Consider the following 22,490-nt stretch of genomic DNA (forward strand, 5'->3'; position numbering starts at 1 on the left):
TTGGAGACGGTGGCATTGACGAAAAGGCAAGAGTCAGGGCTGGATCTGGCAGAGTTAAAGATGTTAAGATTTGCACTGGGTGTGACTAGGATGGACAGGATTAGGAATCAGTATATTAGAGGGTCAGCTCAGGTTGGACAGTTTGGAGACAAAGCAAGAGAGGTGAGATTACATTGGTTTGGACATGTGCTGAGGAGGGATGCTGGGTATATTGGGAAAAGGATGCTAAGGATGGAGCTGCCAGGTAAGAGAAAAAGAGGAAGGCCTAAGATAAGGTTTATGGATGTGGTGAGAGAGGACATGCAGGTGGGTGGTGTGAGAGAGCATGATGCAGAGGACAGGAAGAAATGGAAACAGAAGATCCGCTGTGGCGACCCCTAATGGGAACAGCCGAAAGAAGATGATGATGATGATGGCTTGGCTTTAAATTACCCTTGTGGTCTTTAGACTAGTAAACACCTATGAGCCCCTTTTCTCTTAAAGGGTCTAAGCCTTCTGGTTTAAAAACCTGTTTTTGCGCTCGTTTCCCACCTTTCCTGTAACTAGTCTAGTCCAGATACAGATTTGCTGTATAAAGGACTGCTTGTAAGATTATGAGCCCTCCAAGCCTTTCTGTGTTGGAAGGAAACCTTCTAGCTTATCAGTGGGAGTGGTAAGCACTAGGTAGCCTATCTACCACAAGAGTGGTTTCTGGCCCAGAAATTGTAGTTTATTGGCCGTTTTGGCAGTTTTTCCATCTCTTTCAACTTTCTGGTTTAAAAGCTCACATTTGCACTTGTTTCCCACCTTTCCTGTAACTAGTCTAGTCCAGGACTGTTTGTAAGCTTTTGAGTCCCCAAGCCTTTCTGTGTTGGAGGAAAGCATTCGAGCTTATTACTGGAAGTGGTAAGCACTAGGTAGCCTATCTACTACAAGATCCAGGTACAGATTCTTAGTTTTAGCACTTGAATTTGCTTATTCATGCTCAGCACTTGTTCAGAACTTGCTGTTAGCACTAAATAAGCCACAAATCACTATAGCACTCAACCTTCATCTTTACCTAGAGGAAAACCCCAGGCCTCCGCTGAAAATGGACCTACGTCCAGTCATATACTCCCGGTCAACAATTGTAAATAAATAAATAAATAACAGTTTTTGTACTTACTTTCCTCACTTGCTTAGAGAAAAACAGCTGTTATACTCACTTTCCTCACTTGTCTAGAGGAAAGTAGTTTTTTTATTCAGGCATGTCCAAGGGTCAGCTACCAGTGTTCTCTCATGTTTATCTGATGAATCTGGGCATCTTGAGGCAATGTAGCAATTGCCTTATGTACACAGTCAACCCTCTCCTCCTACCACCCAACACCACAACCTGTGAGAGTTGAACTTATCTAGCCAAACTGGAGGTAAAGCTCTCTCCAACCAAGACTGAACTTGACAGTCAAGAGGAGAAGGTAAACACTTGCACCACACCACACTCATCACATAGTCCCAATAAACCTACACCACCAAAATCCACACATAGAAACACAAAAACATTCACAGAGGCTCTCAATAATCATCTGCTCAAGCAACAGAGACCTCCAAAGCAGAAACACAAGCAATCTCCACCCCCCCAAAACAACCCAAATGAGACATAGCCCACAGACTCAGTGTGCCAGTAAACGACAGCCCATAAGGCAAACCAATGTACCCAACACACTAGTCATAGGTGACTCTATAGTCAGGCACACTGATGTCCCACTCACCAGGCTAAACAAGGAGAAGTTTATTGTCAGCTGCCTGTCCACCACATAACCCACACACTCAGGTCACTTCACAAGTACAAATATGACTCTGTCATTGTCCATGTTGGTGTGAACGACCTGAGACGTATCTCCCTGGACTACATGAAAAGAGACATGGAAGAGCTCTCTGATCTTGTAGCCTATGCAGGTATGACCCTAGCCCTGAGTAGCATCCTGCCATCACTCAGAATGATACCACAGAATAAGGACAAAATGATTGACTTCAACAATTGGCTAAGCTTCTGGTGTCATTCTAAGGGGATCCAGTATCTGTCTGCCTGGGATGACATGGTCAACAGCCCATGAAGCTTTGCCAGAGATGGCCTGCACCTGTTGCCCTGGGATTCAGGATACTGGCTAAGGCTCTTGCCACCCCTATAGTGCCTTTTTTAGGCAAGGTTCAAATGACAAATTCACCACCGTAACAGGAACAGGTAAGTAAAAACTGAGGGTAATGCTACTCAATGCTAGAAGTCTATTTACACCAATCTCTCTAAAGGTAACCTGAAAAAACTAACTACATCCTATCATAATATAGCCCGTTTTGCCACAGCATCCCAGTACAGAACTCACCACTGTAATAACTTAAAACAATTACAATGGTTAGAACTACCTAACAAGCTTATCTATCAACAACTCTTAATTACACAACATTCTTTATCAACCAACAAAAACACCAGCTCTCAGTAACCTCCTTACTCCCTACAAAAACTTGAAACAGTTGCGATCTGCCGAAAAGATACAAGTCACCACAACTAGAATTACAAATTCAGCAGGTAACTGTCTATTTTCAAACTCCATAGGGAAAATATGGAATAACCTCCCCCCACACATTACCTCACTAGACTCCTTTCAACTTTTCAAAAAACAACTTCTATTACATCTTAACAACTTCTGGCTCTGCTCCTGTACCAATCCAGACTAAATGACTTCTTCGCTCTTCAGCCATACCTCCCTACGTAAAAATCACTATCTTTCCCTGCTATTTCAAATGACTAAATTACTGTACTGTTCTAAAAAAAAAAAAAATATGAATATATAGCTTAGGCTATTTGTTTTTTACCTGTTTTTTTTTTCGCTGTATTTTCTACTACACTAAAATGTATGCATTGTTGCTTAAATGTTTAACCTTGTTTTAATTGTGGAGCTTTTCTCCCCGGGCCTCCACTGAAAATGGAAATTATCCAGCTGGACTAGCCCGGTCAACAAATGTAAAATAAAAAAAATAAATAAATAAAATAAAATCTCAAAATGCACTCACTCGAGGCACTCCTTAAAATGGAGAACATCGATATCTGGTTCAAGGCTCTAGAGAGCACCCCTGCATTACCAAGCTATAACTCATACCACACTTTTCAGCCATCTAACCTGGACCAGAACATCAAAGGCAGAGATGTGTCTATACTCATTAAGGATATCCACACCTCCAAGCTAGTTGCACAGCATAATGCATCCGAGGTTATCCAAGTCCAACTAACTCTGGGCAAAACTGCAATCCAAATTGTAGCTTGCTACAGATCCCCCACCATGCCCCAGGATTCCCACTCCTCTTTTCTTGATATACTGGAAAATATTAGGGTTGAATCAAACACCCTAATAATGGGCAATTTCAACTACCCCACCATTAACTGGGAAAAGTACTCATGTACTAACTCCTTCACTCAATGCTTTCTGGAATTCATAAATTCCAATGCCCTGGATCAACTTATCCACACCCCCAACAGGGGCAGCAGTATCCTAGACCTAGTCATTACCAACATGAGTGACCAGTGTTCCACACCTGAAATCAACTCATCATTGGTCAGAGCCAACCATAAGCTATTCACCCTAGATATCCACATCCTGCCACCACCCACCATTAAGGAAACCATGGTAAAAAATTCCTCCAAAGCCAACTTCATGCTTCTTAAGACAGAAGTGGCGAACTTCATGACACCTATGCAGATGAACAATACAGTTACAACTGCTGAATTCTATACAAATGCACTCTATAAGCACTTACAAAAGTGCATGGAATATGCTATCCCAAACAGAACCAAGACGCTATCCTCCAAAAAAAGGAAGCCAATCTGGTGGTCCCTTGCCATAAACAAACTCTACAACAGAAGGAAAAAACTGTTGCAAAAGAGAGTAAAATCCCATGAGTAGAGGAGCTCCCCGGTCAGCCTCAGTAAGAAGGTGAGATCCCTTATAAGATCCTCCAAAGCTAGCTATGAAAACAAAATCACCATTGATTCTAAGGGCAACCACAAAGCATTCTATAGCTATGTCAAGAATCTCAATGGAAACACCCATATCTGCTCTGAGTTACAGCACAACGGCACGAAAATTACAGAACCAACTGATATTGCCAACATCCTGGCAGATAGGTTCAGTGCTAACTTTACCCCCCTCTCACCCCCTAAAGGGCCTATATCTATAAAGGAAAAATGCAGAGTCCCTGTAATCACATCTATGCAGGTAAAAGCTGCACTCTCTAAAACCAAAAACACAGCATCCATGGGACCGGACAACATCCCAGGCTGCATTTTACATGAACGTCAGAACAAACGGGCTCCCCACCTAAGCACCATGTTCAGTCATAGTCTCATATCAGGCTTTGTGCTCACTGAATGGTGCACAGCAACAGTTATCCCAGTCCACAAAGGGGGAGCCACCATTGATCCTGGGAGCTATTGCCCTATTAGCCTGACGAGCCTGGTCTGCAAAGCCATGGAACGTATCATCATTGAACTCATAAACAAAGACATTGGTAACCTCCAAACTCTGGACCCCACACAGTTCAGATTTGTGAAAGGCAGATTATGCCTTCTGAACCTGATCGACTTCTTTGAGGCAGTCACCAAAGCCATAGACGAGGGTAAGGTGGTTCACACAGCCTAGCTTGACCTCTCCATGGCTTTTGACACCATCCCCCATTCTGGAATTATAGCTAAACTCACTAAACTAGGTATAAATCCCTATGTCACAAGATGGGTTGCCAACTGGCTTACTGACAGAACCCACACTGTAAAAGTTGCATACTCCAAATCTGACTTCAAACCAGTGACAAGTGGAGTACCACAGGGTTCAGTCCTGGGGCTTCTCCTGTTTGGTATCTACTTCTCTGAAGTACAGGCTAACACAGAAGGCCTCTGGCTAATGAAGTTCACAGATGACTGCAAATTAGGAGCCATAGTCAAGTCCCCAAATGATGTGGACATCGTACAAAAGGGCCTCACTGAGACAGATGCCTGGTGTCAGAGGCATGGCCTCAGGCTCAATGCCAAAAAGTGTATTGTCATCCTCTTTGGTAAAAACTCTGTACCTATGAACTACCACATAAACGGCAGTCTACTTAACGCTGAATGTGTGATAAGAGACCTTGGGACCCAGGTGGACAGTAGTCTCTCCTTTGATAATCGCATCACCACAATAGTCAGGAAATCCTTCTGTGTGGCACACCTCATCACAAAAGGGTTCTCATACAGGAAAAAAGAGGTCATTGTTCCCCACTACTCATCTCTCATTAGACCCATTATAGAGTACAATGCCCCTTTTGGCAGGTACCTCACAAGACATCTGCAGCAGCTGGAAAGGCCACAGAAGTGCCTCACAAAGTGGATTACTGACCTCAAACAGATGCCCTACACTGACCGTCTCAAAAAACTCCAGCTTTACTCTGTAGCATATTGCCTACTCTGAGATCTCTGCCTAACATATAAAGCTATGTTAAACCTAGAGCTGTTGGACATGCTACACCCCTTAAGAAATCCCAATCCCTCCGAGCTACACGCTCTAGGGACCTAAACCTTGTCACCATTATAAACAGGACATGCTGGAGGGATAGATTCCTGTCCCAGAGACTTCCTATACTCTGGAACAAACTACCCATCTATGTCAAGCAAAGATCCTCATTAGCACTCTTAAAGAAAAATCTTGATGAGTGGGTGGGAAATAGGAAATACACCCCGGGGATCCTTTCTGTGGCTCTGCTCGACAGGGGCACAGGAAATTAACTTTCTTGGGTGGCGTAAGCCAGGGAACCTTGTTTGCTAGGCTTACTTAGGCCCTTGAGCCAATAGCCTAGTACCTACCTATGAACCTATGAACCTATGAGAATCAAACACTGTACCTTGTATATGTGAGGTACGTACTTTAACCATTATGCCAAACCCCATTCACTTGGTACAAAACTTGTATGGAGACTGAGGTAGAACAATGTTGTTGGGGAGGGGGAGAGCCCATTGTGCTTCATGCTGTTTGAGATGCATCCAGTGATATTAACAGCATCCATCAATGCAGTATTTTTAGCTTTTTATATCACTTGTAAAACTTGGTCTTGTGTAATAGCTGGAGGCAAGTTGGTTACAAGTATATCTTGTGGGATAGTCAGAGAGGAGAGAGTGGTAAACTTTGAGATTAATTTGTCAGCCCATAGGTTCGCTGTATCTTCAGCCGTAGTGTAGGTAACGTTGTTCAAAGTCAGCTCAAGACATTGCTGCATTGTGCTGATTAGATTACAAACATAACTGTGATTGCTTTTTGGCTTGGGTGGATATTTTAGCCTCAAACTTGGCTTTGGTGGATTTTTATTAAGCTCTTGAGTTATTTCAGTGATGAAGGGACTACAATTCTAAGAATTGTTCTTCTTACTTTTGGTCTAAATTCTCTTCCTTTAATTGTAAAACTTGTTGATATTGTGGTTCCACAAACAGAGTTTGTTTCCAAGGTTAGCCCTGCACTTGTTCTTATGGGGCACAGCTGCATCTCTGCAGATGTTTACATGCTGGTATAGTGTGGATATTTGCACTTTTGTGTATTTAGTGGCATTAACTGAGCTTGATGGGGATTTGAAACTTGCCAACGTATCCCTTAGGGATAGGTAATCTGTCTTAGAGAAATTTCTAAAGGTACATTTGGTGGAAGGGGCCTCTTGTTTCAGTTTATTTCAGAAGATACTGCTTTGTGGTCAGACCTAACAAGTGACAAAGATACCAAGGGATAGTTCAAGATACCTACATATTACTACAGACAATATCCAAGATTTTATTTCACCTAGTGGACACACTGGTTAATTGTTCCAGGGCAAATGAATTCCTATAGAGTCCTAGAATCTCTGACCCTCTGCACTAGTGGTGGTGTAGGTTTCCCAGTCTAAAATCCAATAGTTTAGATCACCTAGGAAACGCTATTGGGTTTAATACTGAATGATTCCAGTTCCTGTAGATAGGTGTTGTGGCTTTCCTATGTCACAGAGACAGCTCTATAGCTAACTAGCTAGCTAATATATGGTACAGGGCTTTTTTGATGGATATTTGGACATAAAGATGTTCTAGTACATCATGCTTCTTTCTTCGCCTTGTTGTGAGTCTCTAATGACACCTCCACATTTTTCCCCTCCGGCACAGTAGCTGGTCTAAATGTGTGGAGGGCATTATAGCCCTGCATAGCTGTAGTGGTCTCCACCATTTTAAACTATGCTTCAGTTACTACACAGATGTGTATTGTGTATTTCCTCCAGGGTGAGGAGAGCTTGTGAAGTTACTTGTTTAAGCTCCTAGCATTGATCAGTAACATCCTCATATTCTCCTGTGCTTGTTTCGTTATATTGGTAGGTATACAGATCATAGGTATTTATTAGGCTAATGGCGACAAGAGCCTTTTTAAGCCTAGCAATGCATCCCAAATCTCTGACAAGTTATGGTACCCTTGATAAGTGTAAGCAGGAGTTTGGGAGATGAAACAATTACAAGCAGAGACCTGGGAGATGAACTATTTGCAGCTTGCCTGTGTCCATTAGAGACATAGGTGCCAATCCAGGGATGAATTTCCTGTTCCCCATCCAATTGCCCAAGTTACACTTGAATTGGGTTATGGAGAAACTCTACTTCACACGGATGAGGAGGAACCTGTTCCAAAGACAGGGCAGTCTCTAGGATACATAACTCTCTCTCCAGCAGGTCCTATTTATATCACAGGTAAGGTTTATGTCTTTGGAATGCGTAATTCTGGTGCTGTTTGCTTTGATGATAGACAGGAGGTCCATCAGAGTGGGGGTATGACAATGCTCTGTATGCCAAGCATAGATCTCTCCTCAACAGCCTGTAGGAGACAGAATACAGGAATAGGGCCTTAAGGCAGTCTGCATAGGACAATTTACTAATGCCCTATATTCTTTTAGTGAGAAACCTCTGTGGACATTCCATTTGTCGAATATGCCTGGTTTGGTACATAACAAAGGGGGCATTGTACTCAATGATAGGTCTGATGAATGCCATGTACATTGGAACAATGACTTCTTTGGACCTAGATGCCATATATTTGTTTATAAGTTGCACAACATAGAATGATTTCCTCACTACTGTAGACATATGATGGTCAAAGGATAGATTACTGTCTGTGTGTGTCCCTAAGTCCCTGACTTCTAGGTCAACTGTAAGGGGTGTGTTGTCAATATGATAGTTACCAGGGCTAGATGACATCCCAAAGGATACTGCTATGCATTTCCTGGCATTTAGTTTTAGTCCATGGCTCTGACACCAGTTGTTTGTTTGTGTCAGTCCTTCCTGGAGAACATTTATGTTGGTGTGTTATTTAATAATAGCTCCTAAGTTGCAGTCATCTGCAGATTTTGTCATCCAAAGAGCAATGACATTGGCCTTGACTTCAGAGAAGTAAATGCCATAAAAGAGTGGTCCAAGGATTAATCCCTGAGGGACTTCACTTGTGACTGACCCCCTTCTGGAGGTGGACTCCCCAATTCTTATTTCCTGGGTCCTGTCTGTGAGACAGTTGGCTGTCTACTGGGTGACATACGGGTTTGTGCCTAACCTCTTGAGTTTCTCAACATTGCCTCAGTAGGGTATTGTGTCAAATGCTTTGGCCAGGTCAAGGTAGGCAATGTGAAACATTTTGCCCTCATCCATTGATTTGGTGACCTTCTCAAAGAAGTCCATCAGGCTAAGTAGGCATGACTTGCTCTTGATGAAATCAAAGTGGGTTAGGTCCAGTGTCTGGAAGTTTACTATATTATTACTGATCATTTGCATGATAATTTTTTCCATGGTTTTCCATCTAAGACCAGTGAGACTTATGGGTCTGTAGTTGGCCTACCATTGTGCAGAAGGATGACTGTTGCTGTCCTCCATTCATGAGGCATGAAGCCTGTTTGGAGGCTACAGTTAAATAGCAATTCCAGATGGCCTGATAGGTCATGTTTCATGCTATTTAGGAGGCATCCTCGGATATTGTCTGGGCCCACTGATGCAGAGTTTTTGGCCCTAGTGAGAGCATTAAGGACCTGTTCCTTAGTGATAGCAGGGGCATTATATTTGATGGTATTTCCTGAGGGAATGTTGAGGGGGAGAGGAGTATAGTTGGTGCTGAATTTGTGGGCAAGTAGGATTGCTATATCTTCTGTCTCTGTATAGGTGGCTCCATTTATAATGAGCTCTGCACACAATTGTGTTTTGCCTTTGAGGTTGCGGACATAGCTAAAGAATGCCTCATGGTTGTCCTTGGTGTGGGAGACCAGATTTACCTCATATTTGACTTTGGTAGACTTTATTTGTCCTCTGAAATGTTTTTTTAGTATGATGAGAGTGCTTTTATCCTGCTGGGTGCTGCACCTCCTAATTTTTAACATAATTTTCTTCCTTCTGTTGTACAGCTTATTGATTTTGTGATTCCAACAGGGTGGCTTGTTTTTTGAGTTAGTTCTTCTTCCTAGTGGGTACAGCTGCCTCTATGCAGTTGTTAACATGCTACTGTTTCTGTGAACAGTTCTGCATAGGCAGGAGTGTTCTCAGGGTTTATGGGAGCTTTAAATTTTGCCAGGTTATCACTTAATAGCAGGACGTTAGCTGTAGAATTGTTGAATATTCCAGAGTTAGCTGTGTGTCCAGGTTTTATTTTTACTTCAAAGGAGACCATTTTGTGTCTGACCTTACCAGGGAAGACATTACACTAGGGGGAGTGCAGCACTCTCCCATATTTGTGAGGACCAAATCCAGTATGGTTGCACAACCAGTTAGTCTACTGAAAATCTGGTACAGGGAGTTTGTGTTTACAAAATCCAGAAGTCTCTGTGCCTGCACATTTGGTGTCATATAGGATTCACAGTTAATAGTGGGGTAATTAAAGTCTCCCATGAATATGGTATTGGGTTGGATGGTGAGTGTTTCCAATAAGTTTAGACACATGGTATGGGTTTCCTGGGTCATAGAGGGGGACTTGCAGCTTGCAAGGAAATGGTTTTGGATTTTACCTATGGTGATTTGAACATGGAGTAGCTCAGGTGCATTGTCCTGTTTGACCAGTCTTTAGGTGCATTAATTTTTTATGTAAATCAAGACACCTTCACCTTTAGCCCTGTCTGTGTAGTAAGTCTAAATGTGTGGAAGATATTATAACCTTGCACTGTTGGTGGCTTTAAACCATGTCTCAGTGACTGCATGGACATCAGCATTCTTTATGGCGAAGAGAGCTTCTAGGGAGACAGTTTTTTATTTAGACTCCTAACAGTGATCAGTAATACCTTTAGACTCCTAGCATTGATCAGTAATACCTTTAGATTTTCATGGTTTTGATTTGCTATGTTGGAAGTAATTTCAGTTTGGCATTGCCTAAAAAGGCACTATGATGGAAGACAATGTTTTAGCTAATATTCAAAAGCCTAGAGGCAAGAGGTGCAGACCATCCCCTGCAAAGCAGTGTGGTCTGTTGATCATCTCCTTCCAAGCTGACAAATATTGTACCCCCCTTAGAATGATACCAGAACCTAAGCAAGTTATTAAAGTCATTCATCTTTTGTTCATATTGTGGCATCATCCTTGGAGAATGTAAAATGTTGCTCTGTGCTAGGCTCATACCAGCCTGGGACAGATATTCCAAGAGCTCCATGATGTCTGTCTTCATATAGTCTAGGGAGGTATGTCTCCAGTCATTTACACCCACATAGACTATGACTGAGTCATACTGGTACTTGTGGTCCAATGACCTGAGTGCATGTGTAATGTGGCGGATCCTAACCCCTGATAAGAAACTGACAGTGACTTTCTCCTTACTCATCCTGGTGAGAGGGACAGCAGTGTGTTTCATGATAGAGTCTCCAATGACCAGAATGTTGGATTGTGTGGTGGCTTCACTTATGGGCTTAGAAGTAGAGGCTTCATGAGATGTGGCTGTATGTGTTGATGTGGGTGTTGTTGTGAAAGAGTGCATTCGGGGCTGCTGTGGGTATTGTTATGTGGGTCTATATTATATCCTCGAATGCTTAAAAAAGCGAACGCTGATTGATCGAACTTATTTTCGCGAAACTGCAAAATATCGAAGCAGCAGAAACTCGAATTTTTTCCTAGGGAAAGAATTTGGTTGTCCGTTTCTGTTGCTTCGGTATTTTCAGTGTTATGGTGGAAAGTTACCGGTCAGATTCAGGTAAGTGTGCGATTGTGTGGATGAGAGTGTTAGGGTGATTTAGGTGAGTTAGGGTTAGGGCTCGGGTTAGGTGTGTGTGCGATTGAGTGGACATGAGGGTTAGGGCGGATTTAAGTGAGTTAGTGTTAGGGAGTAGGTGACGTGAGTGTGCGATAGTGACGGACCTTAGGGTTAAGGTTTGGGTTAAGGTAAGTGGGTAGTTAGTGGTGTGTGCATAGTTTAGTGTAGGGTTAGATATCAGATTTTAGGTGTATGTGTGTGGATTTCTGTTTGTTTGGTGTGCTTGTGTTGTGTGTATGTGCTTTGGATCAGCGATTTTTTTCCCAGGGAAAAAAATCGCTGATCTGACAGTTCGAGATTGTAAGCTTTCGCTTAAATTAGGTTGATCAATCAGCGTTCACTTTTTTAAGTGTTTGATGATATAATATAGACCCTTGTTATGTTTACTTTGTCTGGGAGGTCTTTGGGGTTTAGAAAGGTTACATTTAAGTGCCTCGCATATGTGGGTCTATATATCTGCTTTGAATTGTGTGTTATGCTTATGTGTGTACTACTGACAACCTTATTGACATTAGGAGTACTTTTATGTCAGAGCTTTGCCTTCAGTCACATTGTGTAAATAGATATTCCACATACCATATCAGTTTATTTGACAATTAACTGGTTGTCAGTAAATATGAGTCAATGTCTACATTGCCTCAGGATGCTCATATCCACCAATCTGGTAACAGAGATAGTGGGAAAGTTCGTATCCATGGCAATAGACCCTTTTTTATTAATTAGACAGTTGGAGTGAGAATATAAAGCAATGTCAGGAGTATCCGGTTTGCATCTTTGGGGACAGTGCTTGCCCTTTGTGCAACTAGGTATTGCTGAAATTAATTTTAATTGTGCTTTTTCAGGAAAAATGTCATTCATAGTGTTTGTGTCTATACAGGGCACTGACAAACACTTGAGGGGAAACTAATATGTAGACCCTGAAAATGTAAGGATGTCCCTGTGCTCCTTCTCTTACCAGAAGAAAACAGAAGCACTAATCCTAAGATGACTATTGAGAGGTAGAATGTGGGCTCTCCAATAATTGGTGCCTTGCAATAGATGTTGCAGATTTTAAAGGTAAGATGGAAAAAATGGGTTAATATCCTAAGCACTGCAGTGTACATTAAGCAGTTAAATATGAAAGAGAGGGTAACTTAAGCTTTACATATCTAAGTGGAGAGCCACTAATTTTAAAACAGCAAAACAGAATGAAAGTATGCACTTTATATTCTGGTTCTATGGAACGCTGTGGGATGGCCAATATATTTAAATAGTTAAAGGGGAGTGATTTCACAAAATAATAATTTTGTGCATACAACAGCCAATGAAAGGAGAGAGGAAAGCAGATATATGGTGAAATTAACACAAAGGGCAGGCAACTAGAAAGACAGTTGAGTTTAAGAACACAACAGCGCCACGGTGGGAGGGTGGGAAAAAATTTCTGTGTGACTCACAAGAGACACAGCTGTGGTCTCTTTATTAGTATTTTTATATGCAATTAAAAGCAGAACACAAGTAAAATACAGTGTAAAGAAAATAAATCACAATATTCAAAATAGAAGAAGACAATAAAGTAATACAAAATACAAGAAAGCAAAAGCAAACTAACTTTTCCCTCACAGCAAGTTGTGGGAGAGTCTGGGTGAGCTCTTCTAGTACAGCTTTGAAAGGTTTTATTTTCCCCCTTAAATAGAAGGTTTAGTTGCTAGCACCACCTCAGTTCACAGATAATCAACCTTAATTGACCTTTTCTATCTTCTGTGTGACTCCTTAATTGACCTGTTCTAATTTCTGTGTGACTCACAAGACAATCCTTAAGAAACACAAACTTAGAAAACCAAACACAGGGACCAAGAGCGGTACAACTTTCGCCAAGAAAAATAACAAATATGCCACAGGATACAAAATTTATTTACATAAAGCGCTTTTCGTCTGCTCTAAAAGCAGACTTCATCAGACAAAATGAGTGTGATAGTGGTATGATTTTATACTCATACTGATGTCATCAACTAGATTAATTTAGACAATTAACATCATCAATTGCTTAATTAGAAAGTTAGTTAAAAAGAACTTACATAAAATGTACATATTTTAAAACACATAATAAAAATAGCTTATTTAAAATTCTAAGTACCCCACACAGCTCTACATAAGTTCGAAAACATACATATATATACCTATATTAAGGTGTATACAATTATAACAGCATAAGTAATTTATAACATTTTAAACAAAGCTCACTAAATAATACCTAATGCTGTTGAAAAATTATCTTGGGCTTATGTAAATATTACACATAATCATAGACAGTTATAAATAAATGCTCCAAACTATGTATAAAAGTGATCATAAACCAAAAAATAGTACATTAGTCGCATGCCCTATTCGTAACCATATGCAATAAAAGGATGGGTGTATATACACTAGCTACAAATTCTTTATATCCCAAGGGTTAAGTATAATGATACTGTTCTAAAACTCCAATGGAAAAGTAAATCTAACTAGCTAACTAATACTAAATATTAAGAAGATAAAAGGGTTAACTTAAGGCCAAAGAAGTTGACCTATCTTACAAGGCTCTTTAGTTTTAAAACACTACTAATAGAGCAACTATCGTTTAGTCCTGGGTGGGCATAGGCATTCAACCTAATCTGCCATTTAAGTTCTAATTCTTCAAGTAGCAGTTTAAGGGGAGCACCTCTTTTCTTTTCTAATACTTGGTCAATAACCATGAATTTAAAGCAATGATCACTAAAAGTGATTATATGTCTAGCTAACGCATTTTCTTCTTTCCTTTTTCTCATTGCATACTGATGTTCATAAATGCGTTCTCTCAATTTACGTTCAGTCTTCCCGACATAGAATCCTGAACACTTCTGGCATTGAGCCAAGTACACAACCATGCCTGTATTACAAGTTGCTCTACAGCGCAGGTCAAACCAGTAACCATTTATGCAAAATCTATTAGTCTCATTGATGTATTTGCAATAATTGCAATTTTGGCATTTATACATGCCAGGTGTTCTTGTAAAGCTAGTGTTGGAATTTTCAAGTAGTGTTTTCATATTTTTACCTCTCCTAAAAGTTATGTCTAAATGGTTACCTATTTTGCTGGTTAAACTTGCATTGTTATTAAAAATACGCCAATTTTTCTTAATAATATCTATTAGAAAATAGATGTTGGTAGAAAAAGTAAGGATTATCTTAGGATTACAAGTCGGTAATAACTCGTTACCGTTATTGATAGAATTAGGAACGGTATTAGATATAATCTGACACTCACCATCAACTGGTTTTCTCAGAATTGGTTGGTAAATACCTCTATTCCTTTTGTCACTGACTTCTTTAACTAAAGCATTCAGTAGTTGCAACGGGTACCCTCTATGTGTGAACATGCTAACAAGCAACTCACACTCATTAATAAAGTTTTCATCCAGGCTAGTAATTCGGGCAGCCCTTACTAGTTGACCCTTAATTACTGATCTTTTCTGGTAGTTAGGGTGGCAGCTACTGTAATGCAGAAGCGAATTAGAGTCTTGGCTACATACGCCTTTAAGTCGACACTCTTAGTTAACCATATGTCCAAGTATGCTATTGCATTCTTGCTAAAGGTAGATGTAAAGTTCAAAAAGTCAGTAGTGGTATTGAAATATTCTAAAACTGAAATACTATCTATTTCCTCTCCTTTTATCAAGATGAAAATATCATCCAGATAACGGGTGTAATACTTAATTATTCCCATCAGTGTGGCATTTTTAAATATATACTCTCTTTCCCAATGCGCCATTACCATGTTGGCTAAACTTGCCCCACACGGGGAGCCCATGGCTACACCAACTTTTTGGAGGTAAAAATTGTCTCCTAACATGAAATAGTTGTTATACAGGATCATGTCCAACAATTCCAACACTAAAGCTATTTCTACCGTTGACGCGTTACGTTTCTTTAAATATATTGCTACCCAGTCAGTGGCAATATTCAAAGGTATACAGGTATATAAATCTTTTACGTCAACGGTAAGAAAATTGCATTTGTCATCGAATTCCAATTCTGATATTTTAGCCAAGAATGACCATGAATCCTTACAGATTTGTTCTTCTTGTACTAAATATTTCTGTAGGATATGATCCACTAACTTGGCACATGTATAAGTGGGGGAACCTCTACCATCTACTAAGGGGCGCATAGGTGGATCGTGTAGCCCCTTATGTATCTTAGGTATTCCAAATATACATGGGAATCTTGGGTAAGTGGTCTTCAGATAGTTGAATTGGTCTTGATCAATACAACCAATGTGAAGCATATCCTCGAGATTATTTTTAATGATGTTATAGGCTTTCCTAGTTTCTGATATGGAACTTAGTTCATATGCATCCCCATCTAGGAGATTAGACATACGATCAAAGTAATCAACTTTGTCGAAAATCACTACACCTCCACCCTTATCTGGTTTACAAATGCATAAATTGTGTGATCTTACGAACTCTATTAGGTCTAATTCTTTACTAGCAGCCTTATCTTGTTCATACCCATGTGAAGGTATAAATGAATGCCTTAAATCGAGTTCACACATACTCTCAAAACATTGAATAGTGGGATGTAGTGGGGGATTGAATGTACTAGCAACCCTCAGATTATTATTCATAAGGTTATTAGAATTATTGCCAAACATCAAATTAAAATTTAGTTTACGTGCAAATAACTTAATGTCAACTATAGTGTTGACCAAATTAAGTTTATGCTGTGGTACATAAGTATGTCCTTTAGCCAACAATTCCGCTAACTCACAACTTATTGGAACATCTGAGAAGTTATAAATATAAAAATCACCTGTACTATTTGTAGTGATAATGGGTTTCAAAACCCCATTAACAGGAGTCATATCAGAAGTTTCAAGCTCTAAATTTGTTTCTGAAATAACATAATCAGTTTTAATATTGTCATTATTTAGCACAGTTGAATTAACTAAATTGTCAGCAAACACCAAGTTAGCACCACAGTCTTTATATGGTTTATGATGTTGTCCATCTGCACTAACAATTATTGCTGTCAAGGCCTTCGTTGTTGGTGCCTCTGGGCGTACCCCTGATTGGGTTGGTAGTTGTTCCGTTGCTTGGGAATCGCTCCCAAGCGGTTGGCTTCCTGAAAACCCTGAGGGTAACCTGAGGTGTTGGGATGACCACCATTAGTGTATTGAGCTCTACGGTTCTGTGGTCTCTCACTTCTCCTGATGGGTTGTTCAAATTGAGTTTCACCTTCTGCTGTATCCAACTCAGGTGGTGCACTACTGATAGTTTGGTTTGTAGGTCTACCAGTGTTACCAAAATTGGTAACATTATGCTCATTAGCTGGTTTTGATTTTTGCCACACTTGAGACACAGCTGGTAAAGGATATGCTGTACCAAGTTTATATGCTCTACGGTCACGGTCCAATTTCTTAATTTTATTAGATGCAAGCTTGTTCAAATAGTTATCAATACTATTAAAACTGCGACTATATTCAAACCTATATCTGGCATATTCTTCATGCTGTTTTATTTCAGAATCCAAGGAAGTAGCATCATTAATCAAGTCAGTCACCCAAACACTATAGTGCTTAATCATAAGCTCTAATAATTCAGAACCTTGTTTGTCAAAACGTTCGATTAGTTCTTTATGAAAACAAGAATTAGGGACCAGTCCAGTGGGATACTGGAAGTGCCTAAGCCCCTTTGGTATAACTTTGCATAATAAACATTCTTTAAAATAGGAGATTTCCAATTGGAGTTTTTTAACTTTCACCAAAATTTTGTCAAAATCTTTCAATTTAGACACAATATCAAAAGAATTAATTACCTCAGCCCTGTCAGCACTCAAAGGTAGTCGTACAGGGTTTGCTGTATTGTTCCGGTTAGAAAGTTTAAAACCCTCTGCGAACCAATTCCCAAGAGCAGGAAAGTCATTAGGCTCCGCACTAGGCAGAATAAAGTTTTGTTGGTTCGAGTCGTGTTGCACTCTTATAGGTGCAGCAATAGTGTTCCTTGAAACATCGACAGGATTCAATAAGAAATTGTTAAGATCAACTGCCGGCATACGTGGTTGAACTGAAGTAGGTGCCGGTAGTTCAACAGCATTCAAATTATCACACGCACTTCCGGGTGCGTTACCTGCATTGAGCTCCACTAGCCGGTGATCACTATTCTCAGGCTGGGAGCTAGAATGAACATTCGCTAATGTGGGGTTAGTCGGAATCGTAGCGGGACATCCTGGCAACGAACAAACCAGGTTTTTGATTGCTTGTTGTTGTGAGTCCATGCAATCTAGTCTCGCACATAGCGAGTCCATACGTTGGAGAATAGAATCCAATAGCGTAGAATCCTGTAACGACTTACCAATCTCTGCTGGTGCTGCATTCACAGCACTATCACAGCTCTGCAGAATAGCTGGAGTGTTATTAGGCGAAAAATCGCTGACACCGCTGATAGAACCTGAAGCCATGAACTGATAATCCTTAAGAAACACAAACTTAGAAAACCAAACACAGGGACCAAGAGCGGTACAACTCACAAGACAGACAGCTGTGGTCTCTTTCCTAGTGTTAATATATAGTTAAAAGCAGAACACAAGTAAAACATGGTGAAAAGAAAACAAATCACAACATACAAAATAGAAGAAGGCAATAAAGTAATACAAAATACAAGAAAACAAAAGCAAAAGAACCTTCCCCTCACAGCAAGTTGTGGCAGACTCTGGGTGAGCTTTTTCAGTAAAGACCTAAGCATACTACTCAAACACTTAGAGCAAGAAATCTGGTCAAGGCCTAAAATGTGGGGACAGAGGCCCAAATTTCAGGACAGATTTCAATTATTGCTCTTATAAACTTGGAAAGTTGCTATAATAACAGGATTTGTGTTGGTGTGCATTTTGTGAAGGGTATGAAGTCTGAAACTCAAATGTATGTCATTATTTAGTATCTTCAATCCTCAGTTGTTTGCCAGAAAACAATACATTTTATGAGGAACAGACTGAAATTATGAGGCAAAAATCTGGACATTCTGCAAAAATCTGGACAGTTGAGAGGTATGGCCCCAAATTTTATGCTATTAAGTGGTTAGCCCTGACATGGTGTTCAGACTGTGATCCATGTTTTCCCTTCTAGAGGATACTGTGCACCAGAGTTGATGTCCAAAGCAGCTGGTCTGTACAACTCTTCCCTCAACAGGCACCATTTACATTCTGTGTTGCTTCCCACAACTCCATTCTTGGGTGACTTTCAGGTGGAAACACTCTTTATGTTTTTGGGAAGTGAGAGAAACCACACAGGAAGAACATGCAATCTCCATGCAGACATTGGCCAGAGGTCAGAAATGAACCTTGTACCTCATGCATGGGAGGCAAATACCTTAACCATTATGACAAGCATGATATTGCCTACAAAATGCACTATGGGGGGGGACAAAGTCGTTGTCAATAATTGAAAACCAAGAGGGGGCAGATGCAGGCCATCCCTGGTGAAGCAGAGTGATGTGTCATTGATATTCTTCCAGGCTGAGAAATACTGTATCCCCTTTGAATGGCATGAAAAACTAAGCCAATTATTGAAGTCCTTGGAGAAGGTAGAATGTTGCTCAATGCTAGGCTATTACCTGCCTGGAACACACAGGCTGAAAGCTTTATCATGTGTCTCTTCATATAGTCCAGCCAATTACATCTCATGTGACTGACACCCACAAGAACTATGACAGAGTCATATCTGTACTTGTTCATGGACCCAGTGGCTGTGTAACCTGACCAATCTTGGTACCAAACAAGAAACTAACCATCACTCTCTTCTTGCTTAGCCTGATAAGAGGTACATCTATCTGTATGTTTTATAATGAGTCACCTGTAATTATAAAGTTTGGTTGGCCAGCTGCCTGTTTCAGCATACATGACGTTGGTACTCTGTTCAATGTGAGAAGGAAGGCTTAACTTGCTGAGTGTGCTTTGTGCCTGCGTTGTGTTTTGGAGGTGTTTGAGGTTTAGGCAAGTTAATCTTTAGAACCTCAATGTATGATGTATTGTGTGTATTGTGATGGCTTTGCAGACATATGATATGCTGTATACTGCCAACTATTTTAGTTTTTCAGTTTAATGTGTGTGAGATTGTTTCTTAGAACATTATTTATATATATATATATATATATATATATATATATATATATATATATATATATATATATATCTGTCACACTGTGTTATGCTGTTTGAGTAAGAGATGATCATCAGACAGCATGACACAATCCTTGCTCTGTCTTAAGATACCCATCTCATCAGGCTGACTACAGAATAGGTGGGGGAGTGCTAGTCTATGGTTTTGACAGGAATAAGTCAGGGGCAAGGGTAACTATAACTGCTTTGAGTTTGGTTTATATAGGAGAATTTTATGGTAGATTTATTGCTAAGGAGTGTGGAAATGCCTAGCTATTTAGTTAGGGATGTACTTCAGCTTAAGGTGCATTTATTTTCACTTGGCACAGGGTTATTTGAACCTCAGACCAGTTTTTATAAGGTTATATATGTTTTGCAGTTTATGTATTTATTTATCTGCTTTTGTTAACCAGGAAAGTCCACTGGGCTGGTATGAGCCCATTTTCAGTGGAGGCCCAGGGAGAAAAGCTCCAAAAACAATGTACATAATGAAGAATTTGTTTAGAAAGTTAATAACAGCATTTAAAAATATACAAGAGTAATAACAGCATTTAACAATATACAAGAGTAACAATATAGGAGTTAGAAGTAACACAGTAACATAGATAATGAATGGCTATATTTTAAGGAAGACTTGGATGCTTGGCAAGGTATTCAATATAACAGACAAATTATAATAATCTACACAGACACAAATTTTTACACACCATGTGAGGCAGGATGAGACACACTGTGCTGTGATTAAGGGTGAGTGCACAATATGGAGAGTGAAGAAGAGTGTGGGTATCTAAGAGATGTGTCAGATTAGTAATCAGGTGACTGAGGAATTGGGAATAGTGCAAGGACATAGCCATTGAGAGGAAAGATGTTGGTGAAGTGATTTTTTGAATGATGGGGCATTATTTATAGTCCGGAGAGAAAGCGGAAGGGCATTCCAGAGTTTAGCTACAGTGAAAGCGTAGAGGTATTGGCCTGCAGGGATTTTAGGTTTCTTAACTTGGATAAGTGATTGATTTTCAAGTCTTAGAGGTCAGTTTGGTTGATAAAGAGTCAGAAGTGAAGCAATGACTGGACATTTGGAGGAATTAAACATGGATGTGTGTGCTGTACATAGTTGTATGTATGTGACTGAAATGAAATGATCGACCAAAAAACACACCACCGGCACACTTCCAGGAAACTGTGTAAGGAACGTAGCTAGAACAGCAGCTCTTAAATGCACAATACAATCCACGAATAATCCACCAACGAAGCTAATAAAGCAACTACTTTATTGCACGATCCACTTAGACAAGTACAAACACTAGTTAAGCACTTTCATCTGCCATGCGCAGAGTTCATCAGAACTCCAGTTCTATACTACAGTTGTATGTATGTGAGCTGTGGGAGTTCTAGCCAGTTCAGGGACTGTAATGAGTGACAGTGATGGGAAGAATGTTTTGCTCTGGTCACAAATTTAGCAATTTTGTTATATCAGCTCTCCATTTTAGTTTTTAATGAGGATTGAATGTTTGTTAGAATGGGGACACCATAGAGGAGGGAAGGTAGGAGAAAAGTTTGGGCGAGTGTTTTTCTAGTAGAGTAGTTTAAAAACTGTTTATGTCGGTAGAGGATACCAAGTTTTTGGTGTGCTTTTTTTGATTGTGTTGTGGATGTGTTGGTCAAAGGTTAAGTTGTCATCTAAGGTTATGCCAAGTAACTCGGTATGGGAAACTACCTCTAAGGCAGTCTTGGAGGAGAAAGTGATGAATTCAGATTTATTAATAGTGGCACTTTTTTGGCTGTAAAGAGCAAGAGTTTGGTTTTATTTGGGTTGAGGGCAAGGTGATTATTTGTCATCCAGGTTTTGGTAATGTTCGGTCAGTTCACTTATAATGAAAAAAACTCTAGTGCAAATAACCCACTACAGAATGAATCCTCAGTGCAGCTTTTTTTCTTCCTCTTTCGATGAAATGTCTTATAGCTCAGGGCTTTCCATGCTTTTCAGAATCAGTGGGTGTAGCTTTGTGTAGCTTATAGCAGATGAGCTTCACAACCTGCAGCAAATCATTGTTCACTTAGTCCTCTCACTCTGAGCTGTAGGCCAATGAACACAGGCAGGGTAGAATTTTGGAAACTTTAGCATTTACATTGGGGCTATAAATAGTGTACAAATAGCAGGGAGCTGCAGGGAGTGCAGTATTTAATGTATTAGTGGGGCTATGACGGCTGTAACAATGCAAAACAACAGAGGAAAAGCAATAGCAAATGTAATAAGAAAAGAAAAATAACCAAAAGCAACTTTAAGCAGGCAAATGATAACCAAGATGAGATGTTAAACCGAGACCCCATCTGCTTGAATTGGTGTTAACTCAGGTGGATGTAAAAGACCCCATAGCACCTTTCGAAAAGAGTAGAATAGGTTCCTTGATGCCCTGTCCAAATTTCTCCTAGTAGTATAAATACTACCTTGAGTCTCTCCTGAAAACAGGCTGCTAGTCTAGTGGGAATAACCCATTCAGCAACGGATAAATAAATAAATAAAATATAATAAGACTCTAACAGCAAACCTGGAATATAAACACTTGTAGAAGCAGAAAAGCACAAATCCTGTAGCAGAAATTACAATACTGCCACTACTGCAAATTAAACTACAGTCTGAAGCATCAGACCAGGCAAAAATGTATCAGTAACACTGCTTATGGAAGAATTCAATAATAACTAAGGCTCATGTCCTACAGTACTTCACAATTCTCCCATAACTGTGAGTGAACATAACAAGTCTTAAGTCTCAGACTGACTTAAAATACAGTTTACATTAGCATGTAATTCTGCTTGTAGCGATAGTAGGGCCATATAATGTATAAATGATGCTCAGATCATGCAGTAATTCACAGTTCTCCCACATCTGCAAATAAAGCTACAAGGCTAAATTCCCAGAGCAAATTATTTTTGATACAAGATGACACAAGTGGTAGACAATGAAGAAATAAATGTATCAAACTGAAGGTGACTGTAATTCAACTTAAAATATGTAATAAGTGCCAGATGGTGTATGAAAAGGAGACTAATTCAAGCTTTAGCATTCTAAGGGAGAGTCTTCCCTGTTTGATATGTCAG

This window comes from Protopterus annectens, chromosome 2.part0 (genome assembly GCF_019279795.1).
Source record: "Protopterus annectens isolate FY-2018-M chromosome 2.part0, PAN1.0, whole genome shotgun sequence".
NCBI lineage: Eukaryota > Metazoa > Chordata > Ceratodontiformes > Protopteridae > Protopterus > Protopterus annectens.